The sequence below is a fragment of the Pelophylax lessonae genome (assembly GCF_965119305.1).
Source record: "Pelophylax lessonae genome assembly, chromosome: 4".
NCBI lineage: Eukaryota > Metazoa > Chordata > Amphibia > Anura > Ranidae > Pelophylax > Pelophylax lessonae.
This window is the reverse complement of record NC_138771.1, coordinates 305,778,152-305,800,450: the sequence shown is the minus strand read 5'-3', so window position 1 is coordinate 305,800,450 and position 22,299 is coordinate 305,778,152. Positions and strand designations below refer to the sequence as shown.

Genomic DNA, 22,299 nt, shown 5'->3' with positions numbered 1-22,299 from the left:
TCACTTTTACTGTCCTTCAGACTTTAGCGGGGCCAAACTGTGGCCATTGGGAGTAGATAATGCCTTGGGCTTGGTGGTCGGTGAGAGTAAAAAAATTACACAGCATTCCTGTGGTTAGGAGGAGGTAGAATAATGCCCCATCAGTGATATTAGTGGCAGGAATAGTGCCCCATTGTTGGTGTCAGTGGGGAGAATAATGCCCCATTGTTGGTGTCAGTGAAAAGAAATGTTGTCCCATCATTGGTGGCAGTGGGAGGAATAGTGCCCCCAATGTTGGTGTCAGTGAGGAGAGTAGTGCTCCACTGTTGGTGTCAGTGGTGGAATAGTGCCCCATCATTGGTATCAGTGGGTTGAATATTACCTCACTGCTGTTGTCAGTGGGAGGGATAGTGTCCCATCGTGGGTGTCAGTGGGAAATCTTTGTCCCAATCCTTGATATACTGTAAGTGGGAGGAAAATTGCCTCATTGTTGGCGTCGGTGGGAGGAAAAGTGTTCCATTGTTGGTGTCAGTGGGAGAAATAGTGCCCTATTATTGGTATCAGTGGTAGGAATATTTCCTCATCGTTAATGTCAGGGGAAGGAATAGTGTCCCATCATTGGTGTCAGTGGGAGGATTAATTCCCAATCCTTGGTATCAGTGGGAGGATTATTGCCTCATCATTGGTGTCAGTGAAAGGAATAGTGTCCCATCATTGGTGTCAGTGGGTGGATTTGTGCCCAGTCCTTGATATGTGAGAAGAATATTGCCTCATTGTTGGTGTCACTGGGAGGAATAGTGTCCCATTGTTGGTGTCAGTGGGAGGAATAGTGCCCAATCCTTGGTATCAGTGGGAGGAATATTGCCTCATTATTAGCGTCAGTGGGAGGAATAGTGTCCCATTGTTGGTGTCAGTGGGAGCATTTGTGCCCAATCCTTGCTATAACAGGAGGAATATCGCCTCATTGTTGGTGTCAGCTGGAGGAATAGTGTCCCATTGTTGGTGTCAGTGGGAAGAATATTACCTCATTGTTAGTGTCAGTGGGAGTAATAGTGCCCCTTCGATGGTATCAGTGGGGGGAATACTGCTTCATCGTTGGTGTCAGTGGGAGGAATAGTGTTTCATTGTTGGTGTCAGTGAGACCAATCCCTGGTAGTGCCCCATCAATGGTATCAGTGGGGGGGGGGGGGGTGCTGGGGTGGGATGGAATACTGCCTCATCGCTGGTGTCAGTGGGAGGAATAGTGTCTCATTGTTTGTGTCAGTTCAAGGACTAGTGCCCAATCCTTGCTATCAGTGGGAGGAATATTGCCTCATTGTTGGTGTCAGTGGGAGGAATAGTTTTTTTATTGTTGGTGTCAGTGAGAGGATTAGTGCCCAATCCTTGGTATCAGTGGGAGGAATATTGCCTCATCATTGGTGTCAGTGGGAAGAATAGTGCCCCATCAATGGTATCAGTGGAATAATTTATGTACCATCCTTGGTATCATTGTGAGGAATAATACTCCATTGCTGGTTTCAGAGGGAGGAATAGCACTTTGTGTCAATGGGAGGAAGTATCCCAGTGGCATGATGAAGGCAAGCAAAAGGCTGCAGTTTAGAGATCACTGATTTAATGTAAAGAAGAAGGAAATATTACTGTCACTGACCTTCTTCTGAACATGTTAGTTGCCTGGTTGCCTCTGTTTAAGGTAACTCTCTTGGATCAAGCATGCAGCTATTGGAATACAAGGAAACTCAGAACTTCCGGTCTATGCTACAGGCACCATTAGTCAGTAACAGGCAGATGACCAATATCAGGCTACAATCACAGGCTACGCGCACAGGGCAGCCCATTCCATTCAATGAGCTGCCCTATGCGTAACAAACGTGGAAAAGTAGCTTGTGTACCTTTCTGAGCTTCAAGTACCCTGTGCGCTTTAACAAGGAGTTTTACCGTATTTTGCACACTTTGTGTGTGAAAATGTGCGTCTGCTTGCCATGTGTGGGGTGCTATTAACAGTGAATGACACCAACAAGCGTAAAAAACATTTTTGCTTTTTATGTGCATTCACATGTATAGTAAGCTTGCTGCTAAAAAAAATGTGCACAAGCAACTTGCCCCCTTTGTTTCGCGCACCCATAGTGTGGGTGCCATAAGATGAATGGGCCCCAGGCGTCACACATACACTATATTATCAAAAGTATTGGGACACCTGACTTTACACGTACATGAACTTTAACCACTTGAAGACTAAGCCTATTTCTGACACTTGTTGTTTACAAATCAGTATTTTGTTCTAGAAAATTACTTAGAACCTCCAAACATTATATATATATATATATATATATATATATATATATATATATATATATATATTTTTTTTTTTTTTTAACAAAGACTCGTTGAATAAAATGGCAGTCGTTGCAATATATTTTGTCACGCTGTATTTGCGCAGCGGTCTTTCAAACCCAATTTTTGGGGAAAAAAATACATTTCACTGCATTTAACAAAAAACTAAACAGTAAAGTTAGCCCAATTTGTTTCCATAATGTGAAAGATAATGTTATGCCAAGTAAATAGATATCCAACATGTCATGCTTCAAAATTGCGTACGCTCGTGGAATGGCGACAAACATTGGTACTTAAAAATCTCCATAGGCCACGTTTTAAAAATGTCTACAGGTTACCAGTTTAGAGTTACAGAGGAGGTCTAGGACTAAAATTATTGCTCTCCCTCTAACGATCGCAGCAATACCTCACATGTGTGGTTTGAACACCGTTTACATATGTGGGCATGACTTGCGTATGCGTTCGCTTCTGCGCGTAAGCTCGGAGGGACGGGGCACTTTAAAATTATTTTTTTTTTAAATTTATTTTACCTTTTATTTTTACTGTCCCTTTAAAAAAATGTTTTTGATCACTTTCATTCCCATTTCAAGGAATGCAAACGGCCCTTGTAATAGAAATAAGCTTGACAGGTCCTCTTTAACCACTTTAAGACCAGAAGGATTTGCCCCCTTAATGACCAGGCCCTATTTTGCGATTCGGCACTGCGTTACTTTAATGAACAATTGCGCAGTCGTGCGACGCTGTACCCAAACAAAATGAACGTGCTCTTTTTCCCACAAATAGAGCTTTCTTTTGGTGGAATTTGATCACCTGTGCGATTTTTATTTTTTGTGCTATAAACAAAAAAATAGCGACAATTTTGAAAAAAAAAAAAAAAAAACAATATTTTCACATTCTGTTATATGACATTCTCAAAAAAAAAAAAAATCTAAATTTTTTGACATTTTAGGCCAATTTGTTTTCTGCTACATATTTTTGGTAAACAAAATCGCAATAAGCGTATTTTGATTGATTTGCGCAAAATTTATCGCGTCTTCTAACTACGGGAAAAATTTGTCATTTTTAATGTTTTTTTTTTTTTTTACTAGTAATGGCAGCGATCTGTGATTTTTTGCGGGACTGCGACATTACGGCGGACAGATCGGACCCCTAACTGACATTTTTTACACTTTTGGGGGTACCAGTGACATTACTACACTAATTAGTGCTAAAAATATGCACTGTTACTGTACTAAGGCCATTAGCAGGGAAGGGGTTAACCCTGTGGGTGACCAAGGGGTTAAATGTGACCCTAGGGGAGTGATTCTAACTGTGGGGGGCGTGGCTTCTGAGATGACCATGGAGACATGTGATCCTATATAGCAGGATCACATGAGCTCTGTGATCATCCCAGGGAGAAGAACGGTCATCTGTGTTTACAACAGCCGACAATTCTTCTCTCTCAGCAGGGAATGATTGTGGGTGTCAGACGGCAATCGGAGCCGCCTGACACCCGCATTGGCTTTCATGCTGACGATCGGGGCGGGCTGCCTTCAGGCGAGCGACGTAGACCTAGGTTGTTTCGCCTGTACGAGCCAGCCTGCCGCAGTAAATATAACGTAAGCGGTCCGGAAGTGGTTAGTGTGAGATCTGGGTCAAGAAGACCTCAGATTTCACATCTACACTAAAAAGCAAAAAAAATGAAAAATAATGGGCCCTTTAAGGCCATTGGGAGGAAGTGACGTACAACGTCGCTCCAGTCCTCCAAGGCCATTGAGTCGAGTAGGGGCCAGCTTGCCCTTACTCCACTTCCTGCCTTACCGACGGCTCCGGTAAGTAGGGAAAATGTCCGGGATGCGGAGGGAGGGGAGGGGCACCTCTCCCGCCACCTATAAAAGTGATCCTGCGGCAAATCCGCCACTGGGACCACTTTTATGTAAAAAAGGACCGCCCGCCCAGTAAAAAAATACCGGGGTTATGGCAGCTATCTGCTGCCATAACCCTGGTATGTAATGCCAAAATAGCGACGTAAAACTGCGGTGGGCGGTCCAGAAATGGTTAAAGGGGTTGTAAAGTCAGAAGTTTTTTTTATCCTAATGCATTCTATGCAGTATGATAAAAAGCCTCCTGTGTGTAGCAACCCCCTCAGTCCCCTGAATACTTACCTGAGCCCCATCTCTATCCAGGGATGTCCACAAGTCCTTCGGCCATCTGGGACTTTCCCTCCTGATTGGATGAGACACAGCTGTGGCGCTATTGGCTCCTGCAGCTTTTAGCAAATCAGGAGAGAGAGGGATCAGACACATGGAGCTGCAACTTAGCTCAGGTGCCCCCATGCTTCTTGCTGTGGGGGCACTCGACAGGAGGGAGGGGCCAGGAGCAGCAAAGAGCGACCCAAGAAGGGAAGGATCTGGGCCAAAATGTGCAAAACCAACTGCACAGATGTAAGTATAACATGTTTATTTTTTTTAAAACAAGACTTTACAATCCCTTTAAAGGCATCCCAGTCTTAGTCTGTAGGGTTCAATATTGAGTTGGCCCACCCTTTGCAGCTATAACAGCTTCAACTCTTCTGGGAAGGCTGTCCACAAGGTTTAGGAGTGTCTATGGGAATGTTTGACTATTCTTCCAGAAGCACATTTGTGAGGTCTGGCACTGATGTGGACGAGAAGGCCAAGTTCATCCCAAAGGTGTTCTATCGGGTTGAGGTCAGGACTCCCCAAACTCGCTCATCCATGTCTTTATAGACCTTGCTTTGTGCACTGGTGAGCAGTCATGTTGGAACAGGAAGGTGCCATCCCCAAACTGTTCCCACAAAGTTGGGAGCATGAAATTGTCCAAAATGTCTTGGTATGCTGACGCCCTGAGAGGAAGTAAAGTCCCATGCATAGATTGTACCTATAGGTAAACCTATAATAAGGCTAACCTATAGGTACTATAATTATCTCCTAAATGTGCACCATGGAGATTTTTTCTATATATGCAGCAGATGACGTCATGGGCGCATGCGCTCTGAAGAAACAGCCACCCGTGCCATTACTGTGCCGCAAGCGCCTGCTCCCACGTGCATGCATGGGAGTGACGTCATAGTGGCTCCGGCCAATCACAGAGCCAGAGTCCGCAAACCCCAGAAGCAAGACGGTTGAAGATGGGAGCCCCTGCAGTGTGGGCATGTTGGCGCTGGAAGAGCTTTGTTTTAAGGTAAGCTTCACATAATGTACTAGCATGGGATGCATACTGACACAGTATGCCTTTAGGCTACATTCACACCTGAGCGTAGCGTTTTCGCACATTTTTTACCGCGATTTACAGGCGTTTTTTGTGCAGGCGTTGTTAGATTGAATAGAGACCAATGGAAAACGCCTGTAATCTGCCCAAAAAGAAGCTTATGTACTTTTTTGAGTGTTGGGCGTTTTGCTCACAGCGTCAAAACGCTCAGATGTGAACAGGGGCCATTGAAATGAATAGGATTTGTCTTGTTGGGCGTTTTGAGAGCCGGTAAGTGCGCATAGACTGTGGAGTCTCGGTGCTGTGATATCCCGGCTGTGAGAGTGAAGTACACACAGAGATCATTGCATCCATGCACAGCTCACTCCCATCCTCCCTCCTCACACACCGCCTCCTCCCATACACACTCACACCTCTGCCCGGGGCGGGGCCACGCTCTGCCGACACACCGCATTGCGATAGGCCAATTCGAAGTCCCGAAGTAAGGAATAACCAATCAGGCTAAAGAGAGGGTTTGGGGCTGGGTAGGCGGCTTGTCTGAACTGCAGGGCTGTGGTAGGAGTGAGTGGAGTCCGTGGACAGTGATTAGGACAGCGCTGTGCCTGGGATGGTATGACTAAGCTCTGGGACCATACCAGCCGGACTCCGCCAATGACAAGTGAGTAATGTGGCTGGACTGCGTGTACGACTACGAGGCTTACTGCAATATGTGCTCCGCTTCTATTAGAGGGCAATAAGGGCAGAAGTGTGATGGCATTGGTCGGCTGTGATTGGATGAGGGGCACAGGAAACCCCCTGTACACTGTTACTGGGCTGTTCACTAAATGCACTGCACTGTGCTACTACAGCTACTGGGGGGTTACCTAGGTTCCTTCTCGTCCCCCTTTTTATATAATATGTCCCTTCTAGTCCCCCTTTTTATATAAGATGTCCTTTCTTGTCCCCCTTTTTATATAATATGTCCCCTCTCATCCCCCTTTTTATATAATATGTCCCCTCTCATCCCCCTTTTTATATAATATGTCCCCTCTTATCCCCCTTTTTATATAATATGTCCCTTCTTATCCCCCTTTTTATATAATATGTCCCCTCTCATCCCCCTTTTTATATATGTCCCTTCTCACCCCCCCTTTTTATATATGTCCCTTCTCACCCCCCACTTTTTTTATATCACATTCCTCTTTTTATATCGCGCTCCCCTTATTATCCCTCTCTTTATATCGCACTCCCCTTATTATCCCTCTCTTTATATCGCGCTCCCCTTATTATCCCTCTCTTTATATCGCGCTCCCCTTATTATCCCTCTCTTTATATCGCGCTCCCCTTATTATCCCTCTCTTTATATCGCGCTCCCCTTATTATCCCTCTCTTTATATCGCGCTCCCCTTATTATCCCTCTCTTTATATTGCGCTCCCCTTATTATCCCTCTCTTTATATCGCGCTCCCCTTATTATCCCTCTCTTTATATCGCGCTCCCCTTATTATCCCTCTCTTTATATCGCGCTCCCCTTATTATCCCTCTCTTTATATCGCGCTCCCCTTATTATCCCTCTCTTTATATCGCGCTCCCCTTATTATCCCTCTCTTTATATCGCGCTCCCCTTATTATCCCTCTCTTTATATCGCGCTCCCCTTATTATCCCTCTCTTTATATCGCGCTCCCCTTATTATCCCTCCTTTTATATTGCGCTCCCCTTATTATCCCTCCTTCTATATTGCGCTCCCCTTATTATCCCTCCTTTTATATTGCGCTCCCCTTATTATCCCTCCTTTTATATTGCGCTCCCCTTATTATCCCTCCTTTTATATTGCGCTCCCCTTATTATCCCTCCTTTTATATTGCGCTCCCCTTATTATCCCTCTCTTGATGGCACGCTCCCCTTATTATCCCTCTCTTGATGGCACGCTCCCCTTATTATCCCTCTCTTTATATCGCGCTCCCCTTATTATCCCTCTCTTTATATCGCGCTCCCCTTATTATCCCTCTCTTTATATCGCGCTCCCCTTATTATCCCTCTCTTTATATCGCGCTCCCCTTATTATCCCTCCTTTTATATTGCGCTCCCCTTATTATCCCTCCTTTTATATTGCGCTCCCCTTATTATCCCTCCTTTTATATTGCGCTCCCCTTATTATCCCTCCTTTTATATTGCGCTCCTTTTATATTGCGCTCCCCTTATTATCCCTCTCTTGATGGCACGCTCCCCTTATTATCCCTCTCTTTATATCGCGCTCCCCTTATTATCCCTCTCTTTATATCGCGCTCCCCTTATTATCCCTCCTTTTATATTGCGCTCCCCTTATTATCCCTCCTTTTATATTGCGCTCCCCTTATTATCCCTCCTTTTATATTGCGCTCCCCTTATTATCCCTCCTTTTATATTGCGCTCCCCTTATTATCCCTCCTTTTATATTGCGCTCCCCTTATTATCCCTCCTTTTATATTGCGCTCCCCTTATTATCCCTCCTTTTATATTGCGCTCCCCTTATTATCCCTCTCTTGATGGCACGCTCCCCTTATTATCCCTCTCTTGATGGCACGCTCCCCTTATTATCCCTCTCTTGATGGCACGCTCCCCTTATTATCCCTCTCTTTATATCGCGCTCCCCTTATTATCCCTCCTTTTATATTGCGCTCCCCTTATTATCCCTCCTTTTATATTGCGCTCCCCTTATTATCCCTCCTTTTATATTGCGCTCCCCTTATTATCCCTCCTTTTATATTGCGCTCCCCTTATTATCCCTCCTTTTATATTGCGCTCCTTTTATATTGCGCTCCCCTTATTATCCCTCTCTTGATGGCACGCTCCCCTTATTATCCCTCTCTTTATATCGCGCTCCCCTTATTATCCCTCGCTTTATATCGCGCTCCCCTTATTATCCCTCGCTTTATATCGCGCTCCCCTTATTATCCCTCGCTTTATATCGCGCTCCCCTTATTATCCCTCGCTTTATATCGCGCTCCCCTTATTATCTTCTGCCTTATAATGTCAGTCAGCAGTATTCCATACCTTATTATTGTGCTGTCTTATGTTATTGCATGCATGCTGTCAGTAGAAGGAATGCCTTATCTTATCCGCAATAGAAATGTATGTGTGGATGGAGGGATGGAGGGCTCCTGATTTCAGGAATGGAGAGGCCCTTCTATAACTCTGGAAGAGGAACTGGTGACTCACTGACAGGGAGTTGAAGTCACGCTGCTAAAATTTTGTCTCCCTGTGCCGTCTGAGTCAGCAATGTGTTCTGTTACTAAAGAAACCATGTTACACATTTTGATAGGTTTTCAGACCTCAGTGATACAATGACATGTGACTTTCTAGTAGTTTTTTCCTTACATTCTCTTTCGTAGAATAATGTTTTATTAGCCAAAATGCTAATGGTAATTACCAAGCAATGTTATCTATAAGAGGAAATGTAATTTATTTCAATTTACCAGTCCTAAATGTGGCGGAAGCATTATTGATTTACTTCTCCAGAACATCAGAAAAACACCTCTTGATCCTGCAAGAAATCTAGTATGCTTGTAACCTGTTCACTAAATTGAAATCTCGAACAATATAATCAGCTCCCACCCGTTCTCTTCTGTAAACTACAGAACACCTCCCCATGTAATAAAGATGAGGAGATGCGGGGTATTTGTAGTTCACATCAGGAGATTATTTTACGGTGATCAAGGATGCTCCTCTATATTCCGTATGCTGTGTGAGCATTGTTACTCTCAGACAGGAAATGTGTTCCAGGCAGGAAAACCTAAAATAAAAAAAAAAAAACTTTTGAAAAAGAAAACCAATGCAGCCAGCACTTATTCAGACTGATAAAGTGGTATTAAAGGTTCGGCTTTAAAAAAAAAAAAAAAAAACACCCATTATGTCACACTTATCTGCACAGAGCAGCCCTTATCCTCTTCTTCTCGGGTCCCCCGCCAGCGCTGCAGCAATTTTTCTGGCTCTGAGGAAGGGGGCTCGCTCCTGAAACGCGTCAGCCCAGCCATAGCAGCCTCATGCGGCACACTACATGCCATTCAGCTTTGTGTGGGGCTTTGGCTACCTTGGAGATTTTATGTGCGATATTGATGTGTGTATCACACCTGCCTTGTGAGTATACTGTATAATTTTTAATATTTTAATAAATGTTTTTAGTGGTGATGCACTAGGTCGGTGCGCCCCTTTTCTTTTGTCTTTTTCCCAGTTTGTTCTGGACACCCTTGATCCTGAGGGGGCAGCAAGACCACAGGCTTCTTCCTATTTGTGTCTGAAGTATCCCTTTTTCCTCTGTCATACTCGACTCGAGCGCAGGAGATTTGCTTTACTACTTGACCCCAGTGGGAGCCAGTGGCTCTAGCGTCTCAGCCAATAAGGAGAGAGAGTCCCGGGACAGCCGAGGCTCTTGTGCACATCAGTGGATCGAGTGGGGGTTGTGGGGGGAGCAGCACACGGGTTTTTTTTTTTTTTTTTACCTTCATGCATAGAATGTATGAATGTAAAAATCCTCCAGCCTTTGCAAACACTTTAAAGTGATTCTAAAGCCTCAAGGTTTATTCTACCTTAATGCAAGGTAACTTAAAGCAGAGCTCTACCCAAAAGGGGAGGGAAACTCCACTTATCTGCCCCCCCCCCTTTCGGTGCCACAATTGGCACCTTTAAGGGAGGGTGGTAAGGGAGCAGGTACCTGGTTTTGACAAGTACCTGCTCCCATACCCTGGAAGTTCGGCCCCCCCTCCTCCTTCCCCCGCTGTTGGGCCATTCACAAAGCACAGCACGCTTCGCACATGCGCAGTAGGGAGCCGGCTGTGAAGGCGCAAGGCTTCACTTCTGGTTTCCCTTGTAAGCAATGGTAGTGGCAGCACCTGAAAGTTCATGGAAAAATTGGCTGGGGTGAAGACATCATGGGATCCGTGGACAGGTAAATGTCCTAATATTAAAAGACAGCAGCTACAGGATTTGTAGCTGCTGACTTTTAAATTTTTCTGAAGGAGCCTGGAGCTCCACTTTAATTTAAGTTACACCCCCATCCCCCATTCTTTAATGAGCCCAATCTGATCCAGCGACGTGCACAACAGCAGCAGCTCTCGCCACTGTCTCCCTCTTCATTGGGTAGATTGATAGCAGCAGCAGCTGCCATTGGCTCCCACTGCTGTCAATCAAATGCCATGATGAGAGAGTGGGGGGATGGGGTTGAGTCGCCCAGTCTATGTCAATGGGCAGCTTGGGAGCAAGCACGCGTGGGTTCCCATAGTGAAAATGGCTTTCCCTGGGGGGGACCTGCCAAAGAGGAGGGGCTTGGAGAGCCAACGGGGGACCCCAGAAAAGGATTGGGGCAGAGGTGTATATGCACACTAAAGCTGGCCACACACTTTGCAAATTTTGGCCAAATCTTGGTGAACTGGTGAAAATGAGCTTTGTGGGTGGTCCTGTCAAACCCCTTCTGCCCAACATCCTTTATTTGGAAATCCAAGGAACTGGGTGAAAAATTGTCAGCCAATCAGATGCAACTGCTGTTTGGTTATTCAATAGCCCAGCAGGGGGATTCAGCCAGCTTCACTGCATAGCATGGCTAAAGGAATAGGTTAGATGCAGGCTGAACAAAAATAAAAATCTATAATTGTATGGCCGACCTTAGGGCCATGTCCTAGCCATCAACTTTGAAAGACAAATATTGTGTGCAGCCACAAACCTCTGCTTCTTTTCTGTGGTTGTTTGTAGTTGGCTTTAGCAATTCAGCTACCAATTGAAAGTGTGCCATGGTGATCAGCAGCTGCATTGGATAACATGGGTAACTGCTGAAGCAGGCGTTCACAGTGCCCAAGCTCAAAAATATGAGAAGTCATATTTGACACTTTGTTTGCCTTTGGCTTCGGAATCTGGCAAACCCATACAAAGACCAACAAGTGGAGGATATTTGGCTTCAAAATCTGGTGAAGCCCATACACAGACCAACAATTAGAAGATATTGGGCTTCAGAATCTGGGGAAGCCCATAAACAGACCAACAAGTAGATGTTTGGCTTCAGAATATGGCAAAGCCCATACACAGACCAACAACAAGTAGAGGATATTTGGATTCAAAAGCTGGTGAATCCCATATACAGACCAACGAGTAGATATTGGGCTTCAAAATCTGATGAATCCCATACACAGACCAACAAGTAGAAGATAATTGGCTTCAAAATCTGGGGAAGCCCATAAACAGACCAACAAGTAGAAGATAATTGGCTTCAAAATCTGATGAAGCCCATAAACAGACCAACAAGTAGAAGATATAGGGCTTCAAAATCTGGGGAAGCCCATAAACAGACCAACAAGTAGAAGATATAGGGCATCAAAATCTGGGGAAGCCCATACACAGACCAACAAGTAGAAGATATAGGGCTTCAAAATCTGGGGAAGCCCATACACCAACACAACAAGTGCAAGATAATGGGCTTCAAAATCTGGTAAAGCCCATACACAGACCAACAAGTAAGATATTGGACTTCAAAATCTGGTAAGGCCCATACACAGACCAACAGGATAGACGATTTGGTCATGTGAAGGCTTCTTTGTGTGTAAATGCCAGTTTCCCCTCTATTCCTGTTCTGGCGACAAGTCTAATATTTACATTTTTCCTGCACTCTCAGCCCTGGTGACAATGGAGACCAAGGCACATGGAAAGGATGAATCTTTCCAGTGAAAAGAGCAATAAAAACTTAAGGGTTCTTCTAACCTTCCCTTACTCTATACAAAACTACCAAGATGGTTTTGGCTTTTCATGCAGTTTAATTCTGTCCGACATGCTATTCTTGGGTCTTTTTTTGCTGATGATGATCAGAATGCTTTTCTATATTGTGAGGGGTCTTGGTACGATGTAAGTATGCATATCTCATACCTGAGGGGCCGCTGTGGAATCTGACAAACACTGTAGTAGTCGTTACTACTACAGTGATAGACAAAATATTTGAGTCCTGTGACAGATGGCTTACCCTCTATACACATACCACAGGGGTTGCTTGCTTGGTACTGCCACCATTTATAGAATGCCTTGTATTTTTATAGTGAATGCAAAGTGTTTTATGATTCGACAAGATAGAGATTGTGATCGTGATGTCCCTTTTCTCCACCTTGTCCAATCAGAGAAATTCTTGTATTTATTGGAAAAAAAAATACAAGGTGATGCGTGAATAGTGGCAGTGCTGAGCAAGTGATCCCCTGTGGTCAGTTTGCAGTGGGGAAGCCCCATCTATTACAGTGATTGTCTTCTTCCCCAGTAGACCCTCAGGTATGAGATCTGCATAATTACATTGTGCCAAGCTGGACCAATGCAAGTATGCATACGTGGAGTTTAGCTTTAAACATTTTCATCCCAAAAAAAAATATTCATAGCTGTTTTGTATACTGATGGACTTTTTTTCCCCCCCTGCAAGGTAAAGTCATAATGTGCTAGTATGCATTGCATACTAGCACATTATGTGAAACTTACCTGAAAACAAAGCTGTTCCAATGCCAGTGCTGCAGAGGCTCCCAGGTTCGTGGACTCTGTGACTGGCTGAAACCGCAATTATTTCACTCCCGCACATGTGCGTGGGAGCCGCCGTTCACGGCACAGGGCTTGGAAGGAACGGCACGGTTGGCCGTTCCTGCAGACGCATGCGCCGGTGATATCACTGGCTGCATGTAATGTAAAAATCTCCTAAACGGTGCAAGTTTAGAAGATATTTAAACTACCTATAGGTAAGCCTATAATAAAGCTTACCTCTATGTAAAAGGCATGTATGGAAGTTTACTTCCTCTTTAAAGAATAAAGGCATAAGGATTTCTCTTGTTGCCAGAAACCTTTTCCTGATTGGTCACATCCTTCACACACACACGTTTTGCTCTGACAGCCAAAGAGACAATGACATAATGTTTCTCACTCTTTGTAGCTTACAATAGAAATCGGAAACTGCTTCATTGTTCTGTCCATTCATTTTTTACAGAGGATGAAAACTTTTTTAGTACTTTCTGGGACATATAATGCACACCCAGAAAGCTGTAAATTAATTTCTTTACCTGCATACTTGTTCTGTGTTGGTGAAGCAAAACATTTAAAATAGAAGGGTCCGCATGACTAAGGCAGGCCATTATTATGTGATTTCTCTTTCCTGCAGCCATGGGTTGCGGGAAAGAGAAAATCACTTGATTCTCCTATTAACATAGACAGTGTTGATGGGGGAATCCCTCCCTAAAAGGCACTGTGTTCTCCCAGTGGGGTGTGGGTAGCTGTCCCTGCTGGGAGAACACAGTGATTATTGCTAGTGGCTATAATAACATGCTAGAAATCCAACATGCTGGTTGTACTAAAGTTGATCAATGGATTGACCTGGGTACAATAAGCCTGCCCACAGGTAGATGAAATCTTGGCCAGTTCAGCAGAGATTCAAACCATCTATGGCTGGCTTAAAGAGGAAGTAAACCCTCTGAAAAAAAAAAAAACATGTAAAGACAAAGGCATAATGAGCTAGTATGCACCGTATACTAGCTCATTATGAAGTACTTACCTAAAAACGAAGCCCCGCAGTGCAGACCGACATGTTTGGCCATCCTGCTTACTGGATTGCGTCCTCCGGTCATCTGATTGGCCAGAGGCGCGATTACATCACTCTCACGCATGTGTGCGGGAGCTGCCGTCCATGGCACAGGGCTGTGAAGGAACGGCACGGGTGGCCGTTCCTTCAGCATGCATGCACCGATGATGTCATCGGCTGCATGCACTGTAAATATCTCCTAAACGGTGCAAGTTAAGGAGATATTTATAGCACCTGTAGGTAAAAGTATTTTAAGTGGGTTTACAACCACTTTAAGAGGAAACCAGAATAGTCAGAAATGGCAGCCTCCGAGTTCTTTTCAAGAAAAGGTTGTCTTTAACCACTGCAGAGAAATTTTTAAAAAATCTGCTATTCAGCAATAACTTTGTCATTGCTTATAGTGATTATAAACCACACACACACACACACACACACACACACACAAAAGTATTGGGACACATGAACTTTGACATCCCAGTCTTAGTCCACAGGGTTCAATATTGAATTGGCCCACCCTTTGCAGCTATAACCGCTTCAGCTCTTCCAGGAAGGCTGTGCACAAGGTTTGGGAGTGTGTCTATAGCAGTGATGGAGAACCTTGTCAGCCCAGATGTTTTAGAACTACATTTCCCATGATGTTCATGCACTCTGCAGTGTAGTTGAGCATCATGTAAAATCTTGTTCCAAAGCATCTGGGATGCCAAGGTTTGCCTCACTGGTCTATGGGAATGTTTGACCATTCTTCCAAAAGCGCATTTGTGAGGTCAGGCACTGATGTTGGACAAGAAGGCCTGGCACGCAGTCTCCACTCTTAATTCATCCCAATGGCGTTCTCTCGGGTTGAGGTCAGGACTCTGTGCAGGCCAGTCAAGTTCCTCCACCCCAAATTCGCTCACCCATGTCTTTATTGACCTTTGCTTTATGCACTGGTCCAAATCATTTGGTGGAGGCGGGATTATGGTGTGGGGTTGTCTTTCAGGAGTTAGGCTTGGCTCCTTTGTGTCAGTGAAGAGAACTCTTAGAGCCGGCTCACACTATGGCGATCCGACTTAGGGGGCGACCTGTGAAGTCGCGTTCGGCGCGACTTGCACAGACTTCATAAAATGAATGCTCCAGGTCGCCCCGAAGTAGTACAGAAACCTTTTTCTAAGTCAGAGCGACTTGTGTCGCTCCTATTAGATTCGTTCCTGTATTACACAATGGACCGCGACGATCCGCGACTTGTCAGGCTGACAAGTCGCCTGACAAGTCGTATTGGTGTGAACGGGCTCTTAAGGTGTCAGCATACCAAGGTATTTTGGACAATTTCATGCTCCCAACTTTGTGGTAACAGTTTGGGGATGGCACCTTCTTGTACCAACATGACTGTGCATCAGTGCACAAAGCAAGGTCCATAAACACATGGATGAGCGAGTTTGGGGTGGAGGAACTTGACTGGCCTGCACCTCAATCTAATAGAACACCTTTGGAATGCATTAGAGCGGAGACTGGGAGCCAGGCCTTCTCTCCAACATCAGTGCCTGACCTCACAAATGCGCTTCTGGAAGAATAATCAAACATTCCCATAGACACTCCTAAACCTTGTGGACAGTCTTCCCAGAAGGGTTAAAGCGGTTATAGCTGCAAGACTGGGCCAACTTCATATTGAACCCTACGGACTAAGACTGGGATTGCCACTAAAGTTTTTGTGTGTAAAGGCAGGAGTCCCAATGCTTTTGGTAATATAGTGTCTGTCCATCTCGCCTGCACTGTGCAATCGTTTTGCAATGGGTTTTACCTGTCAGGTTGTTTTCAAGTGGTAGTAAACTCCTCCTCCTCCTATTTTATTTTTACTTACAGGTAAATTTTTATAATAAAGCTTACCAGGCTGTGGGTAAAATTAATATCTGCTAAAGATTCACCATTTAGGAGTTATTTAGCGAGTAGCAGCCGGTGATGTCGCTGGCTCATGTGTGCTGAAGGAATGACATACCCATACTGTTCCTTCAGAGCTGTGTGCCGCGGCCGAGACTTCTGCGCATATGCACGTGCGTGACATCATAACAGGGTGGCCGCAGGCTGTGAACCTCCAAGGAAGAGCAGGTGAAGATGGAAGCCTCTGCAGCGAGGACAGCGTGCCACGGGAGGGCTTCGTTTCAAGGCAAGTCCTTTTATAATGTGATTTTTTTTTTTTTTTGAGTTTTCTACCACTTTAACATCAGCTGCAGATCGACATTTATTCTTTTAAACTGTAGGTGAATAAAAAGAATGATACAAAAGTAACATATTACTTTGTATCTTTATTCTATATTGTTTAAGAGCCAGGTCACACTACCGCGACTCGACTTTGGGCGACTTTGAAGTCGCCCGTGCAGCACGACTTCATCGCGGCTTGCAAACGACTTCTCATAATAGAAGTCAATGCAAGTCGCTCCGACTTCACCCAAAAGTAGTGCAGGAACCTTTTTCTAAGTCGGAGCGTCTACGAACTAGTTCGTAGTGTTTTTTTTTTTTTTCTTCTTTAGAAATGTCATTTTTGTTGCAGCATGATCTATACATGCTACAGATGCGCCACTTCACAGGCACATTAGGGGACCCCCTAGGCACTATATTCAAAGGAACTTTTCATTTTTGTTGTTGTACCATTAGAATCACTAATTCTGAAAAAAAACTATTGTTTTTTTACAATTTTTTTTTTTTTTTATTGATTCATGTCTCCTAGGGCAGTACCCGGATGCCTAACATACCACTTTTATTCAATTACTTGCATGTACCTCTCAAAACAGGAACTTTTGGTTTGTCCTGTTCGGCTCCTATAGACTTTAGTGGGGTTCGCAGTTTGGGGTGTTTGGCCCATCCCTACTTGTGAGGAAATATATATGTGTGTGTGTGTGATATATATATATATATATATATATATATATATATATATATATATATATATATACACTAGTATACTCTGAAAAAAATGTTTTGTATATTAAATATTTTATATAAAGAGCTACAAAAGCTATAACACATTGGTTAAACCTTTAAAAAATGTAGAAGAGTAGAATTGACCCCGAGCCATCACAAATTTCACCTTTTTTAAATGCAAGCCCTGACTATTGCTATTAAAATTCTTATCAGTTTAACATGCCCTGAAGACTCATTCTTATGAGCCTACCCAACTATGAAATATTTTGAGAATCCCGGCTTTGGTATTTATTTCTATATTCATGTTTTTCATGGAAATTTTGATAGATCCTGAAATGTAATTTTGTTACAAAGAAGTTCTGTTTACAAAATGTCACAGGGCAGTCTTCTAGTGGAGAAATTCCTTGGCATTGCATGCCTGGCAATAATCTTGCAATGACTTCCATTCAGTAGCCGCCCACATAGACCACTGCAATGAATAGCTACTGCCCCAACCACAGGACTAGAAGTTCTTTGATTATTGTATTGTTCCCTGTATTGCCCTTATTCATTGAAGAGACTTGATCTATAAATTCTGTTTCTTGCATTCCACCTGTTACTGGTTTAGTTTCGGTGTTATTACAGTCGTACACAGCATCAATAAAACATTAGTGTTCTAATATGCTGTCAGATACAGCGTTTTGTTGCTCTTCTGCAGTGTAGAGTGAATCTAGAAGAGGCAAGTGGAGATGTTACTTACTATTTACAATACTGACCCCTTTCTTTTTTCCAGTTTTTATCGCTTGATGGTTCTTTATGATGAAAGTATACTTTAGTCAAAATATATATGAAACAAAAAACCTGTGCCCAGGCTAAAGTATTCACATGTTCTGATCAAGTATTAGGAACCACTATTTCTGGGGTTTTTTTTCCAGCCAGAAAACGCCCCTGCCAAAAAGCGCTGATAACAGAACATGCTGGGGAGTTTACTGGCTGCAGAAAAAAAGTCGGAAGCCAAAAGCAGCAGCTGTAAAACCATCCAGTGTGCATGAGGCCTAAGGCTTGGTTCACATAAATGCAAATTGGATACTTTGATTTGCATCCGATTTGCATAACCCATGAACTGGACTAGCTTGCAGTGGAACCAGTTCACACGCCTGGGGCAGCCACAGTCCCGTTTTTTTAAAGACTCCTGTGTGGTTTTAGGTCCGGTTCAGGTGTGAGTTCAAGTAAAAATTTGCACCTAAACCGGTGAACAAAACTGCACCTGGCCCCTTGCAACCACTTCCCGCCGGGAGGACGGTTTCAGTGGTTATACCGGAATGATGCCTGGACCTACCGATACATCCCAGAATGTATCTTTTCAGGCAGAAGTGATCCGAGTGGCTAATTAGCTACTCGATCACTTCTGCATGTGGCAGAAGGGGGTCCCACCCCCCCCCTCTCCGGCTAGTGCAAGCGGCTTTCCCAGGCTCTGCCATCCCATTGCGGAGCCCGGGAGCTTTGCGGCCGGTGGCGATTGCAGCCCTTAACAGAGAGAAAGGAACTGATGTCGTTCCCCTCTCTCTGTAATCCCGGAAACCGGGAGCAACAAATAGTTTGTCACTTCTGGTTTAGCCTCTCTATCTGGTCACCAGCTGCCAGGAAAGCAGCTGATCAGACCGATCTGTATCTGATTTGCTGCAAGAGATTTAGGAGTCTAATAGACCCCAGATCTCTCCATAAAGAGGACCTGTCACGGCCAATGCTGTCACAAGAGATGTTGCTCATCCCTTGTGATAGGAATAAGGTAATCAAAAGAAAAGGAAAAAAAAAAGTGTAAAAGGAAAAAATAATTTTTATGAAATAAATCTTAAAGCGCCCCTGTTGCACCGTGCATACAGTACTCCTGCACACATGTAAACGGTGATCGCACCACACCTGTGAGGTATTGTAGCAAATGTCAGAACGAGATCAACAACACCAGATCTCCTGTGCAACTCTAAACTGGTAACCTATAAAGGTGTTTAAAGCATCATCTATGCAGAATTTTAAGCACTGAAGTTTGCCGCCATTCTACAGGCAGACACAATTTTAAAGTGTGCCATGTTGGGTATCTATTTACTTTGCGTAACATCATCTTTCACATTATACAAGAAAAGTACCTGTTCTGAGTGGAACCTGTCCTGTTAAACCGCTGTATGGTCTTGGTCACCATGCTGCAGCTCAGTTTCAGGGTCTTTGCAGTCTTCTTATAGCCTAGGCCACCTTTTATGTAGAGCAACAATTCTTTTCTCTTATGTCCTCCGACAGTTGCCGCTGCCTCTAAGTCATCGCTGTTGGGTATTGACGCTCCGCAGGAGTAGCTAGGCATAAAGACTTAGTCAAAAGACTTAGTCAAAAGAACAAAGACGTTTGCATATACACACCCATGGGGGCTGTCCCATCTGGTCAATACCCCCCTGCAGTGACCACTCCCAACTCTGTTTCTTTCTGCCTAGCGTCAGGAGTAGTTAGGATTCCCTGTGCTGGGGCTACAGTCTCAGCCTAACTAATCTTTTATTTGATTTTCTTTGAAAATGTCAGTTTTTTTCTTACTTTACTAGCTGTTTATTTTGTCAGCTTTTAGTTTTTAGTCGGATCTCTGGAAGAATCTGGATCATGCGGTGCTGGGATTCGGACTGACCGCCCTGGTTCTCCAGGGCAGAGGGTCAGATGGACCCCTAGCCCGCCATCGAGCGTTCAGCCATGGTTCGTCCTGGCACTATGAACGACCAATCCCTGCTCGCAGCAGGGATGCAGCCGTGAGGTGGCTACCTCACAGGACACATCTGCGATGCTGCAGTGTAATGTCCCTGGCTAACGGCACTCCCTGTCAGATGAGGACAGCGGCTTTCCGTTCTGAGAGGCTCCCCACGCCATCTAGTACAGGTAAGTACTTCTGTGTGGGGTGGCAGTCCTGTGTTGCTGTGTGTCCCCCATGTCTGTGCCTGTGTGACTCTCTGATGCGGTCCCTGCGGGGATCGCTTGTGCATGCGCTGCGGTGCTGTATGTTTTTGGGGGTCCCCTTCCCTGTGTCACTTCGGTGCTTGTTGGGGGCGCAGACGGTGTGTGTGGCAGCCGCAGCAGGGTAAACCACGCGGTCCGCCATTTTAAGTATGGGCAGGCATGTTTCTTCACTATGGGCAATACTACATGCTGTTTTGGCGCCATCCGCCGCCATTTTACAGTAGCAGAACGATCGTTCCGACCGCATGTTCGGCGCCCATTTTGCCGGAGCCTTCCATTCAGTCCTATGGGGCAGCTATTTTCCCTGAGTCATGCAGCTTATAGTTCAGCCCACTCTGTCAGCAGTTCCTTTTCCTCTGAAGCAGAACATCGGTGGTAACACTCTGCGGTGTTCTGCAGATTATCTCTCTCAATTACCTTCTGTATTGTCATTTCTGGCTCAGTTTTTTCTTCTCCTGTTTGGGGGTCTTTGTCGCTGTAGCGGTGGGCTGCGCACTACGCAGCAGTCTTAAAAGGGCAGTACCAAATTTATTGCACTGTTTTTTTTTCGTCTGGATTCTCAGGACAGAAAATTCCCCCCAGCTCTGGTGGGGGACCCCAGTTCTCCTGTGGCCCCTCTGAGACCTGATTTGGCCGCTGTAGTGGCGACCTTGGTGTCCAATATGGAAATGCTGATGGCTGAACGTGCTGCTAAAAAGAGGCCCAGATTGTCTCTCTCTTCTGATTCAGATGGTGATATGGCTGCTGCAGCATACGTGCCCTTTTCAGGGTCCCGCTCATCCTTGGACCCGCTGGGGTCTGAGGTGGAGGGGGTTGATGCTTTCTCCCCGGGGTCGCCTGAAGAGCGCGCGACCATGGATGAATTGTTTCTGTAAAGGAAACACTACATTTGGAGGATGAGCCCAGTCCTCCGGGCAGTGTCCTCGTTTGGGACACACAGGACCCGCAAGTCGGCACAGGTTTTTCCCTGTCCCGCTGAGTTTCATTACACTGTTAATGAAATGTGGTGCACTTTAAAACGTCCATTCCTGGTACCTAGTCGGTTCAAATTGCTTTTTCCTTTTGCGCCGGCTATGGAATCACGATGGTGTGTGCCTCCGCAGGTGGATCACACTGTGGCAGTCTTAAACAAGGCTACATTGGTTCCTTCAGAGGATACCCTGGTTTTTCGGGATCCCACGGAACGGCGGTTGGAGTCCCTAGCACGCCATTCCTATACGGTGGCGGGCTGGTTGCTCTAACCCATTTTCACGTCCGTATTGGTGGCTCAGGCGGTGGCTGATTGGACTAAGGTGCTTAGGAGCAACCTCGTGTCTGATGCTGTTCCACCTGCCAGGCTGGATATGGTGGATCAAATTCACCAAGGAATCATGTATTTGTGTGATGCGGCCTTAAATGAGGCCCCTTGTCAGCACGCCTGTCTAGTGTCTCGGTACTTAACCGTCGACTTATCTGGTTGAAGAGCTGGTCGGCTGACCAGTCCTCGCGGAAAACAGTTGCTGATTTTCCCTATGCTGGTTCTCGCCTTTTTGGCGAGGCGTTGGATACCCTGGTAAAAGGCGTCACAGGGGGCAAGAGCACTATGCTGCCCCAGAACCCGAAGAACAAGTCCTTTCGTGGCAAGCAGGGTTCGGCGTCTCAATCCAATCAGGGGTTCTTTCGTGCCTTTCGGAACCAATCGAAGGGCAAGCCCTTCAAGGGCCAGGGTAACCAGAAGAAGCCCTGGGCGGGCAAGCAGAAGTCGGGCAACACAGGCTTGGCGGGTCAGTCCGCCTGAAGGGGCGCCCTCACCCAATTCCGGGGTGGGGGGACGTTTGCGCGGTTTCCTCCAACCTTGGCTGCTCCGGGTTTCGGACAGGTGGGTTCAGGAAATCGTTCGATCAGGATACAAGATCGAATTCCTATCCCGGCCGGGGAACATATTTTTTGCCTCCTGGGCGTCTGCAGGATCTGCACCAAGCGGTGCGAGACCTTCTTGCTCAGGGGGTGATTGTCCCGGTGCCTCATCAGGACAGGTTTCGAGGATTTTATTCAAATCTGTTCACTGTGCCCAGAAAGGAGGGCAAAGTGCGTCCGATTCTGGACCTGAAAGCGCTGAACCGCTTTGTGCGAGTTCAAAAGGTTCAAATGGAGTCTCTCCGTTCGGTGGTGGCCTCCCTGAGTACAGGAGAATTCCTGGCCTCAATGGATCTGAAGGATACGTATCTGCACATCCCCATTTTCGAGGGTCACCAGAGGTACCTTTTGGTTTGCTATCGCAGAGGACCACTATCAGTTTGTGGCGTTACCTTTCGGTCTCGCTTCGGCTCCAAGGGTTTTTACCAAGGTGCTGGCGCCGGTTCTGGGCCTGTTGAGGGCACAGGGCATTGCGGTCTTGGGGT

At 45.4% G+C, this 22,299-nt stretch overlaps 1 protein-coding gene across 1 annotated transcript in view; it reads left to right on the top strand.

Annotated features, from left to right (window-relative positions):
• The first annotated feature begins 6,091 nt into the window (after positions 1–6,091).
• The window catches only part of GAS2L3 (growth arrest specific 2 like 3), a 64,629-nt gene continuing 48,421 nt past the window's right edge, over positions 6,092–22,299 (top strand). The window contains exon 1 of the mRNA XM_082252691.1: positions 6,092–6,175. The gene's annotated coding sequence lies outside the window, so the exon portion shown is untranslated. The remainder of the gene's footprint in view (positions 6,176–22,299) is intronic.